Source organism: Juglans regia, chromosome 4, assembly GCF_001411555.2.
Source record: "Juglans regia cultivar Chandler chromosome 4, Walnut 2.0, whole genome shotgun sequence".
Taxonomy (NCBI): Eukaryota; Viridiplantae; Streptophyta; class Magnoliopsida; order Fagales; family Juglandaceae; genus Juglans; species Juglans regia.
Window position 1 is genome coordinate 3,173,101 of NC_049904.1, and position 15,396 is coordinate 3,188,496.

General features: G+C 33.6%; 1 long non-coding RNA gene across 1 annotated transcript; it reads right to left on the minus strand.

The window, feature by feature from the left end:
• Nucleotides 1-321: 321 nt before the first annotated feature.
• LOC109017778 lies at nucleotides 322-8,260 on the minus strand. The gene is made up of 4 exons (XR_002000440.2): nucleotides 8,175-8,260; nucleotides 7,917-7,960; nucleotides 7,690-7,814; nucleotides 322-560 (listed from the first exon to the last, which is right to left on the minus strand). It is a non-coding gene; the product is annotated as an uncharacterized LOC109017778 (long non-coding RNA).
• Nucleotides 8,261-15,396: the final 7,136 nt, after the last annotated feature.

Below are 15,396 nucleotides of genomic sequence, written 5' to 3' on the forward strand. Positions count from 1 at the left end.
GGCCTTTCTATTTTTGGATTTTAACTCCATGTTTTCTATATGGGATGCTATACTCCGACAGCCTCATTGGAAATTTTGTAGTAGAATTGGTGAGTTCTTCTCCTCCTTTTTTTTTTTCTCCCCTGAATTTCAATGTTCTGCTCTTCTTCTTATTGTAAACCAAAAATCCTTTTGTGCAAGTATTCATCCCTGGAGTTGTGATTTTTTAGATTTTGAACAATTTTTCAGATTTTGAACAAGTTAAAATGATAGCTTGTGCTACCAACCCAGTTTCATCAACATAAATTGAAAATTGTTTCAAATTAGTTCAATATACAAAACGTTGTCTACAATACAAATTTCATGTATCAAAATCAACGTCATTCCATTCCATTACATTACATTAATGTATATGTAATCAATTTCAGAAAGCTGTCCTTTTTTATCAATGTCATTCCAAGCTACCAGCATACAAGCAACAACCAACCAGCAGTTCCAACCATCAATCAGCTTCCAGCAAACAATAAAACTCCTCTCGCATACAACAAGCAACCAGCTTCCAGGTTCCAAGCAGCAACCAGCTTCCAAGCAGCAACCAAGCAGCAATTCCATTAAGTCCAGTACAATAAAAAACCAATAAGTCTAGCACAATAAAAAAAAACCTAGTCGACCCACAAGCAAGTCAAAAAACATATCACCACACAATGAAAAAACAACTACAAAATCACCCAACAACATATGCACCAGCAAGTCTACCACCAATCAAAATAAACCAAAACCAAGCATACAACTATGTACAAGATATGACCTTATTCGTTTGCTCCTCAATGATTTCCATTTAAAAATTATAGAAATACTCTTATTGCACAGAATTCATGGAATCAATATCCAATTTCAAAATTTTTATATGAATTTTCCTCTTCTTAAGAATTATTAAATCCAATCTATCATTGTTAGCCTTAATTTCTATATCAAGTTTTCTCTTCCTAAGAAGTATAACTCAAATCTATCATTGCCAACCTTGATTATTGCTTATCTTCTTTCCATCATACAAGTCTTCTTATAATCACTCATGTGCCTTAAGGCTTCATTAAACTCATTAACTTGTGATTCCTTACCTTTTCTTCGTCTCTCTCTTTCTTTTTCAGCCTTATTGCCTGGAGGTTTCTCACATCCACAGGCACATTTTCCATGTCTTCCCCTAATCGTATTGAGTTTGGAGTAATACCTAAACGTGACACATTATCTTTTCTTCTTATGGGTTCCATGTGCGCTTGCTATATCGGTTGTTACCTCAAAAGATTCCAACAATATTTCATGTTGAAGTTGGTTTTTTGGATCTCTCAGTACAAAATTCTCACCTTATTAGTCTACAAAATTGCTCCACAATTAGTATACTCTATCAGTGCAAAGACTTAAAAATTGCAACAATAATAATGGAAAAAAACATTATACCTTGTCTAGCTCAGTCGCACCGCTTGGATGCATTCCTTCAACTTGAGGCATGGAACTATAAAATTTATTGTTACATTTTTGAATGCTTGACCACTGATTGATCAAAGAGGGTACAAATTGTTCTGGACTGTTAAGTTTTTTATAGGTGTTATAGTAATCATAAATCCTACTCCATAATTATGTGGAGGTTTGGTCAGTCCCCCATATGGATTATGTACTAATGTTAAGCCAAACTGAAACGAGGAGAGTATCTTCCTCTGCAGTAAATGACACACTCCGTTGAAATTTTTTAATAGGTGCCCTTGTTTTCTGTTGGGGTTGTATCGTTTGGACATCAACATTTGCACTATCCATAAGAGATTGTTAATATCACCCTCACCACTTTGCAATTATGTGGTGAAGAAGGGATCATCATCAACTAAAGTATTCATCCTTTAACAAAATATTGAAAGACAAAATGTTGCTAAACAGTTCAGAAATATATGCTTCATCGTTATCAAGATGAAGCATATGAAATCATAAAATCACATGCTTACTCATACTCCCATTGTTTGTACTATTGTATTATTCATAGTCATATTGGAAATGACAACAGCAAATTATAACAGGGAATTAGCAAAACAAACAGCAAAGTTGAAGCATAAATCATTAGAACAAAGACAATTTGTATCCCAAGCATCCATTTTTTACAATACATTTAATATACTTATCCCAAGAATCCAAGAATTGATTTATACATTTTTTCATATACAAAACATTTAATATACAAACATCCATTTTTTACAGCCACCTTAAAAGCAAGAACAATACATATCATTTACAAGCATTATACATATCCCAAGCATCCAACCCACCTTAATAGCAAGAACAGAAAATCGAAACCTAATCTAAATTAAGCAAAACTAGAATACCACCCTCTTGCTCCTACATGTTTACAAAAATCAAGGGACCCATTAAAAACAAAAAATTGAAATCCTAAATTCATCCCTAAAATCACCCTTGAAATCAAAACCCTAATCTAGATTAAGCAAAGCATCCAAACAACAATTACAACAAGCTGAAATCTATGTAATAAAAATCCCTAGGCGAAACAAAGAGTGTTTCATTTACCCTAGCTAAGTCGATAGTAAGAACACCAATTAAGTGAAGCGGCAATGGTGATGAATAGTGACAACGATGAAGGAAATGTAGCGTCCTCGTGGGAGACCGAAAACCTAGAAATCATCACATGATCAAGAGCTTTGGGAGGGAGAAATAGCAAACTGTCACTTGGCTAGAGCGAGAGAGAATGAAGAAATAGAGAATAGAGGGAAAAAATCATTCATGAACTGTCGCGAGATCCATTGAGACCCGTCGAGAGAGAGAGAGAGAGAGTTGCGATGGTTTTTTTTCTAGAGAAAGGGTTCTGTCGAGGGAGGAAAGGAAATGATTCGAGTGAGAGAAAAAAATAAAGACATTGTGTTGAGAGAGAGTGAGAATGGGAGGAGAGAGAAAAAAGTAATAAAATAAAATTTAAAAGGTGACTAGTCCATCTGGAAGTATGTAGTAACACTGTTCATAGTAAGGAAAACATTTACATATGGCTTATCCAATTTAGTTAATTTAATGGTGTAACTAGCTAAATATGTGTTTGCATTTGCATTTGGCTACACCATTGTCAATGCTCAAAATGGCTAGGTTTTGCACTGATCAAAAGATCTTGATTCACCATCCTGGCCATCAGGACTCCTATCATGTGTCCTATGGAAGTGTTTCATGCCATTATCTCAAGGCCACTTGATTTAATTTGTTGGTCTCCTACGTGTGTGGAGCCTGGTTATATGTTTGTGTGTAGCTTGATTTGATGAATCGATCCGATATAGATTCGTTGTGGTTTTGACCTGTTTGACTCTTAAACCGATCTAACCTGACCCGTTAATTAAGATTTACTATATATTGTATTAAACCATGTCCGGCCGCCATATTGCCTCATTGCATCTTTATTTTTCATCTGCATCAAATATTTTGCAACTCCGGTGGACATATGCATATTGCCGAACTACATGAACCTTATGTCATGTGTTGATTGATTCCACTTTTTATTTGACTTTTTTTTTACTACTCCTAACATAATTAATAGAGAAGTGTTTTAGCCACAAAAAGATCACATAAAAGTAAACCTGCAAATTGACATGGCTTAATGTGGTACATTAGGATATAAAATTACTTTTATTGTAAAGTAGGTATGACAAATCATATAAAATCATGTCAGTTTGTAGATTTACTTTTGTAGGATCTCTTTGTAGAGTAATTTAGGTAATTATATTTCAATCTTAAGAAGATCTTCTCATACCAATATTTTGGAGTAATTATTATTATATTTTAAGTTGAAACCAACTACATATCCAAACGGGGCCTAAGTATTTTTTCAAAGGAGTTATAAAATTAATTTTCCCTATAAAATGATTATTCTAATGATTGAAGAAAAATTCAGAGATTAAATTAGATTTTACATGAAGTGGAGAAAAATGAAATCACATTAGATGAAACCTTTATATGTCGCGATTTCAAAAGTAATGGCGTGATTGACACGTGGCATCTGCATACCATATGTCAATCTCTAAATGGTTGGCATGGATATTAATGCCACGTATTAGTCAATCAGAGGCTAACACGTGATTTGCATTGAATTTTCTAACAGAGAATTGACAAAGATATTGAATTTTTCAATTTCTTAAAATCGAAGTATCAATTTTATAGAAGTTAAAAACTGAGGTCTTGAATTGCAAAAAAAAAACTTAAAAAATCAGCTACTAATTTTGCAATTCATTATTATAATAATTTAAATGATAATTGTATATAAAATGCCATGTGACCTATTATGATTTAGGAAATTGATCATTTTTAAAAAAAAAATTGTCATCATTGATTTATCAAAGAAACTTACATCAATAACCGTATACATTCGGGGGTGTTCACATATTAAACATGATATCATAAACTATAATAATGCATTTTGAGCTCCACTAGTACACTACTTTCTTTTGTAATTGGTTTGATTTTCATTATTACTGATATTCTCTACAAACAAGCGTCCAAGATACAACACTCTCTACCTGGGTAGACTCTGATATTTAAATCAGTAACAATATAAGGATAAGTGTATATGAAAATGAAGATGGAGATATTTGTTATCTGTAGCAAATTATTTATAGAAGAATGTGACATGATGGCGATTAACTCTGATCCTTCATGATCCCTTACTAACTAGAGAAGTTATCTCCTGTTTTGTAGGAGTCATCTTGCTTAAGATAATGGTATCCAATTGTAAGCCTATCTCCAGCTCTTTGGAGTTATCTTGTCTCATGATTGTGGTTACGAACCCTTGTCGGTGAGGCTCCTAATCCTAAGTATCGTGCTAACCTTCTTAATTTTAGTATGGGCTTAGTCTTAGAGATAGGCTCGAAGTCCAAGGGGTCTAAATGTCTCCAGTGAAGTTCCTATTGAATACCTATTATTCTATTATGAGATAAAGCATCTTTATCTTGTTCTCACTTAATCCATGGTCATTGATCTGCATTTGGTCTCAATTTAATTATGATCAGGTTCTCGATAAGCATTGATCAGTTTAATGCTCTCTGTTTCAAGTGGACTTGGAACTTTGTCACGAAGAAAATTCGAAGGGGTGGGTCCGTTTTTAATTTTTTTTATTTTATTTTGACGTACATTGTGCATTCACTTTAAAAAAGAGTGGGATCCACTATTAAGAAATTAATTTCTTTTCATACGAGTCCCATATTTATTTACTTTTTTTAAAGCGACTGCATGATACTTGCACACTCACGACTATAAGTATTATTTCTCCTTTTTTTTTTTTTATTTCCCTTTAAGAAAGCAATAGTTCTATAGACAGTCGTCTCGTGCAGTTGGTTGTGCAGTCGGCTGATATTTAAAAAAAAAAGGAGGAGAAATACGAAAGAGACGACACACTACAAGAAAAGTCATTTTTACCGGTGAATTTATAATCGCTACAACAAAAATCGCCGCTAATGTTACTTTTTCGCAGCGAGTTTGGAATCGTCGCAAGTTTTTAACACCATGTGCCGAATTCTACCCCTGACTTTTTTATTCCATTCTTTGCAGCGATTATGTATGTAATAGCGTCAATATTTTTCGCCACTATAGGTTTTAGTCTGTTGCAACGATGTAATTTGCGTCGTAACACTATGTGCGGGCGCCAAAACACAAAACTTTGTCTTAATTTCCCCCCAATCTTTTTTCCCCCACCATGCTTCTCCTCTTTGACAAAGCCCAGACCAAAACCAGAAAACCCATTTCCCCACTAGCCATTGCCGACAGTCACCGCATTTTTGGACGGACGGAAGGCGACTTTAAGGCTTTACTTCGGTAACTATGCCGTTCAGCTTCGGAGTCCCTTCTTCCCACACCCTTCTCCCCCTAGTTCGTGTTTCTCCATGAACAGCCCACCTGTAAATCCACATTCCTCCTAGAATGAATACTTTTTTCGTGCCTTTCATTTGATGGTGGCATCACTTCATTTTCGAGTCATTTCCTGCCCCTAGAAAGTCGCCACACACCTCCATATTCGGCTTGGAGCTAAGTTTTTGGGATTCATTTTCCAGTCAATCGAGTCTGCTTTTCAGGGAATATATTCCCTTTCGGGTATATTTTATTGTCTAATTTGTCTATTACATTGCAGCGAATGCATATCTTTTTGGGCTTCATTCCCATGTTCTTCCTTTCAGATTTATTTTTGCTTGTACAAGAATTTTTTTACACTGTCAATCTCATTCCCATGTTCTTCCTTTAGGTTTAATTTTTGTATATCTGCGCATTGTCTGTTTGTGGTGGTCTAAGCTGTGTAATAAGTAGCAGTTGGCAAAATTTGTGGGTGATACAGAAATTCTGAAACAGAGTCTTATTGCTTGTAGCGTTTATGGCAAATTTTGGTACCTTCTAATATGTAGTTAACTGATTTCTGTGAATTCTGTTGCTTTGTTTGAATGTGCATATAAAATTGTTTAAAAACTAGGAATTTTTGTCACTGATCATTATTTAAACCATTGAACTAGTTATTTGGTACCCTCTACAACATGATTTTTCCTGGACATGAAGAAGCCATAGCAAATATTGCTAAAAGCATAAATCATACCTACTTTACATGAAGTTATGCCTATTTCATCAATAAAGTTCTCGTTTACTGATAAAAAAACACCTACTTTACAAGTTAGGACTTTACAGTGTCATAAATCAATGCATAAGCTCAGCACAATGTAATATACCACATGTAAATTAATTGACCCCCAGTCCCCTAGTCTTACACAACCTGGTCACTTTACAACCACAAACTAGATTTCTTCACAAAAATGTAGTAAAAGCCCCCTAAAACAACTGATTTTCAAGATTCAAGAGTCCCTGGTCCACAATCTCAATGGTCCACACTCACAGTTTACCTTAGAACAAAAAAAAAATAGAGGCACAACTCTCTACCTGCTTTAGGCAGAAATATTGTCTCTATAGCAAATCATAATGATAATCAATCAACTGAATCAAGCCACAGATAAAGAAGGGTTGTGGTAGGTTGATAGACAACATAAATCTTGAAAATCTCTTTTTTTTTTTACAAGAATGTTTTATTGATTTAAAAGCGGCATTGCCCAAGTGCCATTGTGGTGTATACACGCATTACACATTGCAGCAACTAGGAACTAGAAAAGGATTCTTTGTCAATATCTCCCAAACTACTGACCTTAATTAGATGGGATTAAAGTATAGTTGAATTTAGAATGTTAACCTTGTTATGACCATTTCCCCTTTCGAAGAAAATCAACTGTATTAACATGAAATGGATATATCCATATAGTATAAGATATACGAAATCATTGTTACAAGGCAACTTATACCAAGAATTGAATCATGTAGGGATGTGCATTTTGGTTTACACGAGAATGAGCGCTTAAGCTCTATTTTTAGTGCACTTAGTATGAGAATGTTAAGATCAATTTCAGGAACCTGGAGAATATAATGCCAATTAAAAAGTGATAATTGAATTCAATCAATTATTAACTAATTGCTATGCCAATGCGAAACTCAAAAACCCAACCTAGTGTGCGAAATCCCTTTAATTTTGAGTAGGTTTCATGATTCACATACCTGTGCAACTATGGAACCCAAAAGAACAAATGCTCTATATAAGGAAATTAAGATTTAAAAGATAACAAAAATACATCTTGAGCAAGAGCAAGAGCCTCTGACCTTTTCCTTAAGTCTATCTAGTTGCTTCATCTGCGCTCTCGCTTGAGTCCTAGATTTAGAAGTCGTGCTCCTACCGGTTTCTTCTTCCTCTTGTTCATCATTCAGCTCAGGTTCCAAACTCTTCACTGAGATCACAAAAAGGAGAAAAGATGAACAACAAATTCAAGCAGAACATTCAATGAAAACTGCTTGAATAAACAAATTTGGAATGGGAAAAAAGAAAAAACCTGCGCCTTTCGCACCCATGTTGAGAATGGTCAGTAAGTTATTCCTGAAAAGGAGAAAGAAATTACAATAAACGGTCAAGAGATGTATCTGTAAGAAGTGCTAACCTTGCTATCTTAACACCCAGATTTTCGGGGGAACGAAACAGAAAATTACAAATTTGCGAGGAAATATGAGTATGGATATCAAGCACATGAAAGTAGGATATAAATTAAGAAAGAGTGGGTATAGAGTTCCAAAAAGTGGGAAAATTGACGTACCTCTGAGACCCATTGACATGAAACCCCTAACCCAGGGCGCTTCAGTTTTTAGGGTTTAACCCCTTTTTTATTTTTATTTTTATTTTTATTTTTATTTTTATTTTGGGGGGACAACTTTTAGAGCATTTGAGGAACAGTACTGCTTCATACAGGCACAAGTTGTGCTTGCACGCCGTCAGCATTAATATTATTAAAAAAAACACCTGAGGCTTGTTAGGTTGAACTGAATAAACTTCTAACTACTTCGCAGTTATATCATACTAAAAAGCGTGTTGATGCCAGTATAAATATGGACCACAATATTGTGAAGGATCCAGAGGGATGGGATGGCAGAACAAGAAGGAAACAACCAGCAACATTGACACAAAATACATTCATTCTTCATTCGAAAATAAGCATTTTGGATGGGGGATTGCTTAACAACACCCTCAAATTCAGTGGTAGAGCAATAAGAATGAGAAAAAAAAAACAAAGAGGTGGGATTTGGGAAGAAGCGTGAGAACTAGAACTGCCAAAGAACCTGTATAGGGAAAACTACCAATAATAACAATTTATGTGATTTAAAATTCAATAGTAAACGCAACTGGTAAGTTCAGAAGGATTCCCCACTAAAAGGTGGGATTTATGTGATTTTTTCGATAGCTAAGAACCTATTCTTCAATAAATTTTGGCGAAAGCCTTTGAAGAACGTGGATCTTTGCTCCACAAACATCCATACATTGATGTTCCTATCTACGAGAACAAGCATTGCATATAATAGAAGGTGAATATAATTTTCTGTCAAATTGTATCTCATGAACCTACCAAGCTATTTGACAACGTAGATGAGAGGCATATAGTAGGTCTGTCCTGTGTTATTGCTTTGTTTGGTGCTTTTCTTTTAGAAGTTAAGAGGTCATACTTTATTAAGTAAGAGTATATCTAGGTGCATTTTCTCAAGGTGCAAGCACATGTACACTTATTTTACAGTTAGATTAGTAACCAATATTTCCTCTATCGTTGTTACGAGGAGCTTATACCTTGCTATTTATGCCATATATATGAGGTACGTAAGCAGCCGGCTGACCATGTGATATATATATATATGCAAATTGTCGCTCTTTATTTTGTTCTTATCCACATTTTGCCTTTTCTTATTCAAGGCCTTGCATGATTGACGATCCCCATCCTTTGTCGGGGTCATCTTCCTCACTCTCATGTCACTTCATCCTTTGCAAAATACTAATTTTCTTGTTTCATGTCCTATTAGTTTCTCTTTCAAGAAATAGAAAATAAAAAAAACATTTTAACCCAATTTTATACATGTGACAGTGGTGCTGTCCATTAACACCACACATATATAGATAGCAAGAACTGGGATCTTGCTGTTTGATACCTAGGAATATATAATAGCCAATCTCTACTTGGTTTTTGCATGCCCAGGAATGTAAACATCTATATACTCAAACAATATTTCCAATACGGATGGTACGTACACCACAAACAATTAATGTTGATGACTGAGCCCAGATGTTGAACGCAACACTAGAAGAAAATTGGTCTTTACCTGTGAGTTTTTAGTCGCTGCAATTTAAACCCCTAAAAGCGAATATTTTTGCCAACTTCAGGTGAGGCTATCTCATATAAGTGATACATTTAGGAAGCTTAAAAACTGTTTCAGCTTTATTATACGTCTATAATCATATTTGGTCTATTTTTATAAGATCATAATAGTTAATTCCTAGTTACAAAGTTAGGAGCAAGTTTAAATATATCATAATGTTATTAGTGTGTATAAGTCTTGCATAGTCTCACTGAAAACCATAAGATTCATTATTAGAAAAATAAAAAACTTCTTATAATAGCAATTCCCTTGAGGAGAACATGAATGGAAATCTCTAGACAAACTCTAGAGAATATGATTGATCCAGATATTTTCCCAAATCTGTTATTATTATAAAAAAAAAGGGAAAAACTTGAAACTTCTACGAAACCCAACTCTTTAACACATAAATGCTGTGACCTAATAACTTAAAATAAAAAAAAGCAAAGGCAAACAACATATGTAGTTTACTGGAACTCTCTGCTCATCTATTGGCACTACAAGAAAATAGAGTTTTCCCTTTATATTAGTTATAATCGATCTGCAATCTTAGCTATGGTTATGGTATATATAAAGCCTAATTTGCACAAAGTGGACGTTGAATGTTAATCTGTAAAATTAACATGTAGGATATTCATGAGACAGACTTAGGCTGTCAGTTTCTGTATAAATATGGCTATATATTTATATTATATCCTTGCTATCTAGCTCTCTCTCTCTCTCTCTCTCTCTCTCTCTCTCTCTCTCCCCTATATATATATATATATATATATTACATGCATGCATGGTTAATTAAATCAACTATTAGATAATGCACTTCGATCTTCCCATTTGCTGATCATGTTTTCTGGATGGAGTATTGGTTTCTGATATAACAATATGTAGCATGCTGTATATCTAATTTAAGATTCTAGCCAAACAACTTTACATGTAATGTCAATATATGTATATATATGTATGTATATATACATATATGCTATAAATCACCTAGAAACAGATTATATGCCTTCTGAATACATAAGATCATCCCTTACAACTTGATGTGGGCTATATGTTCGTCTATGCCTTCCATATCTCCCTCATTCATCACATTTGTTGGGGATATCAATTCCCAGGTAGCCTTCTAGTAACATATATATTAGCCCCGAAGCAATCAATAGCTGAGTACTACTTATCCAGGTAGATAAAGCCGTGATATGCATAAATGGAGGCTGGTCATATATCATTTTTACTTGACCATTAATTTTCATTTTTTTTTTATTATAAACCCATGCAATCACATGGGTTTAGTGTAATTATTTAAATAAATGGAATACACTAAATACTTACTTATATTCTAATATATATATATTATCTCATGGATATATATATACTACTTATCCATGCTAGTCACATATTAATTGAAGAATATAATTAACTCTACCCAACATATTAGATATTGGTATTACGCAATAATACCAAGTTCTTTCTACTGCAATGGATGATATAGCCAAAAATGGCATATATTTAGCTCCAAAAAAAAAAAAAGCAAAAAAAAATATTTATAGAATAACTACTCAGAAAACACATATCCAGCATATACAACACATATTGAATGAACATTCTGGGACTGCTCATATTCCAGGATGATACTAAGTATGCCCCTTTGAGCCTTCAACAAGTGCCTCCCCTCAACCATCCCATTCTACGTACATAAACCTTCATAAGCCTCTTCATACACAACAAGTTTCCATCAATCTAGTTCAAGGGCTTTTGCTTGACTGTTTTTACAGTTAAAATGCAGAAAGCTAACATCTTCAAGGTATGTAATAGCCATATAAGATTTAATCTCTGTATGGAGTTCAAATAACTAAATTCAATTCCAGCTATTCTTCAAAAGGTCCAACTCGAGTTGAACCCTAAAATCATTTTTCCATTATGCATAGGAAGAAAATATACCTATAGCACTAAACCTACAAAAATTAAAATGCATTTGTCTATATATGCTATTAATGTTTGTAATACCAACAAACATTAAATCATAGCATGCTAACTTGAAAGCAGTTTCACCCAATTTCTTTATCATAATGTCGTGTGGTTGATATTTGGTAAAAGTTATTTGTGTTTTGGGAACTTTTAAATCGAACTTATAAAAAATTGATATTTAGCCCTTGGTATTTTTTGTAGCCTATGAGCCGAGTTCAAGCTTATAACTAGCTAGCCTACTTTGTTTCATCTAAACATTTGCTTCCAAATTGCTATTTTAGTTAAAATGAAACTACACTACATAAATCATTCAATACAATACTACATCAATTTAATGAAAGGGAGGAAGTCAACCCAATAGTGTCTTCCAAGTATGTATCTTTCATGTAGATAACTCACTAGGATTTATTGGACAGCAAACATGCAAATGCATTCATTTTCAGTACTATATTTATAATGCTTGAATACTGTTAATTTTTCAATGTTTGGCTTAGTGCTAAGTATGGATAGAAGTTAAATGGTTTGATGTTGTGTTTTGTAGTTGACTTTCCCTAATTGAAGAGGATGTAAGGAAAATGCCTTGTACTTTAAATGGTTTAGTCGGTTTATGCAGTTAATATTGTGATTAAAATCATTACTCCTATAACTCAATGCTTTTATTTGTATAATTTTTTTTGTATTGATTTTGTTTCATATATATTCTGGTATTGAGATTTAAAGGTTTTGAAAATAAATTGGATTGTTGGGTGCAAATTGTAGCTTCTGGAATCGAGTGCCTTTGATTGGGCAGCACGTGACTGAGGCCGGCGGGCTTGTTAGTGAGCCATTTCAAGGTTGTGGTTAGCTGAAACTCTTTCAGCTGGGGATTGAAGGTAATGAATACCCATACCCAGCTGCAGTATGCTTTTTTCCATTTCATTAATGCTCAAAACAAAGATGATTGTTTTGTTTTGTCTGTGTTATTATATATGCTAGACCTTCTGAGTTTGAAAGAAATATGGATTATTATTAGATAATCACTCTTAAGTCAAGTGTCTTCTACTTACCATATTCTACTGGAGTTGGTTTTTTGTTTTAGGTGATGTTGTTCGTTTGTAAGTCTATACCGTTGGTCTATACTGTTCGTTTGTAAGTCTATACTGTAAGTCTATACTGTTTTGGGTTATTATATATATATATATATATATATATAATTATATATTACACGGGAGCAATGTGCAAAGAGAAATGGTCTAGTTGGGTTAAACAGGTCTTTTACAAACAGCCAATACTGCACAACTGTACAACCATCATGAAAACACATTTAATGTGAAGTGCACATTTATTAACAAAAAAGGCTAAAAAAAAAAAGCCTTGCTGCAATTAAACCTCTGGAAAAAGAAAAAAATCCAAAGTGTATATAGTGGCAAAGACATCATAATTTCATGTTGAATCAATTACATGAGTCAATATGTTTATCTTTATGCCTCTTCGATAATATAATGGAATTTCAATTTGAAGCTACCTATTTCTTGCAAGTCCTTGAATAAGATAACAAATTATTTCAAATCTCCAAGAATTATGATTGCCTACATGCCAAGACACGAATTAAAGAAATGTACTTCATCAATTCTATGCGTCTCTATTTAAACAAAGCTAACCCCTCAAACACAAAGCAACCCATAGATAGATATGTTGGCTTAACACCTAAGGTTTATTCGATTGTATGCATAGGTTGATTTAGAAATAACCACCCAGTAACATTTATTTGGTATGCAAACACCCACATAAACATTTCAGCAAAACAATATGATCATATATACACATTTGCACGTGAGGATGCTTAAATATTACCTGTTCAAATAAACTTTTAAGCAGATAAGGATAACTAGTTGTGCCCGCATAAGAGATTCTCAACAACATAAACACACAAATAAATAACAAATTATTATCATTCAACAGGGTATACTCAACTTGAAAATATTAATTATGTATATATTATTTTTGGTAAGTTCTCAACTTGAAAACAATATACAAACTGAATCAAAAAATGTGAGTTTCTATTTACAAACCTCAAAGCATGTGAAACTGCAAACCTTGTATAGGATACTGACTGCAAGCTGAAACAAACCAATACAACAGATCAATTAAGACGGGTGTAAATAATAAGTGTGCAATGCGGTTAGATGTAAGTAAAAAAAAAAAAAAAAGAAGAAAAACTTCTATTTCAAAATCTGTCTCTACCACAAAAGAGTTAAAAAATATCAAAAAAAAGAAACATGCACCAAGAAAAGAAACTGAGAGTAACACACAGAAGGGAAAAAATCGAAAAATAAACGTATACTGCCTTAAAAGAAACAAAGAGAAACATAATAATAAAATGCCATAGTTAAGAAACTAATCACCTAGAACAAAAATAAAACAAACAGTAAAACTTCAAACAAGCACGAATCCATTTAAAAGAAAGAGTCATTAATCACTCAACCCTGCATAAATATATTTTTTTGAAGTTTAAAGGTCTAGACGATTGCTGTCTTCAAACCTGATAATATTAAATCATAGCATTTAAAGCTTCATTTTCTTTCCATTCCTTCCCTTTTGGAGCAGCCAAATTACCCATAGTTTATTTTCATTTTTCTTTACGATAACCTTTACTCTAAAGACAGACTAACATTAACTCTCTCTAACACCTAATGAGTAAACGTACAAGCGATTAAAATTCTGGTTCTCAAACACGACCATATGATAATATGGTCGAAGGATTTTTCATCTTCGTCACCTGAAACAGAAAAAAAACCTGTTTAATATATATATATATATATATATGAATATTTTCATAATATTCAATTTCAAGTACTCTCCTCTTCAACCAAACAACTTATAAAGAACGAAAAAACAGCAAATGCACTCACCCAGTCGTGATCAACGGTTTCCTCCAAACAACAAGATCCCTGACTGAAATGAATAGTACCAGAACAAGTAAGGTAGGGAGGCGCTACCTCCCTCCATTCGATGACAGCTACAGGCTTCTTTCCTTCGGGATCCAGTACATGTAGGCTAGACTTACTCATAATTTCATAAAAGGTTTCCACCGCAGAGACACCCTGGAACATAATAGGGCAGATTTGGAATTATCTGAATGCATATTGGCTACGAGAAACAAAAAACCATCAGGAAAGGAAAGTTACTAATTAAGTCTCTGCATATATATATATATATATATATATATATATATGTATATCTATTCTTGTGCATGTATCAACCAAGTGGGATCATCTTGTTCAACCCTACAATATCAGTGCATTGTATAAACCTTGGCAAACAAACTGCAATGTATAAACCATTATGACATTTTTTATCATCTGAAAGCTGAGGGATAATGTAAATGAGTGCTACTTTTTTTTACATATGGCTCCTCCTGAGATTCAGGAAAAAGAACAGTTGACGTTAAATAGCCATTTATATAACAGTAGAGATATGAGAATAAAGCCCGTGGACATGCAGTGTGCCATCGACGGTTAATATGATCACAATCAAACATTATATATGTGTCAATAAATACATATATTTCAATACACATCAGATATTTTGTAGAACGGATGAATGCATGGTCATATCAAGTTTTCCCCCTATACTTGACGTGTGATGAATTATGTTAATTTAGCATAATTAACATCTGTGTTGTCATTTGTTAGT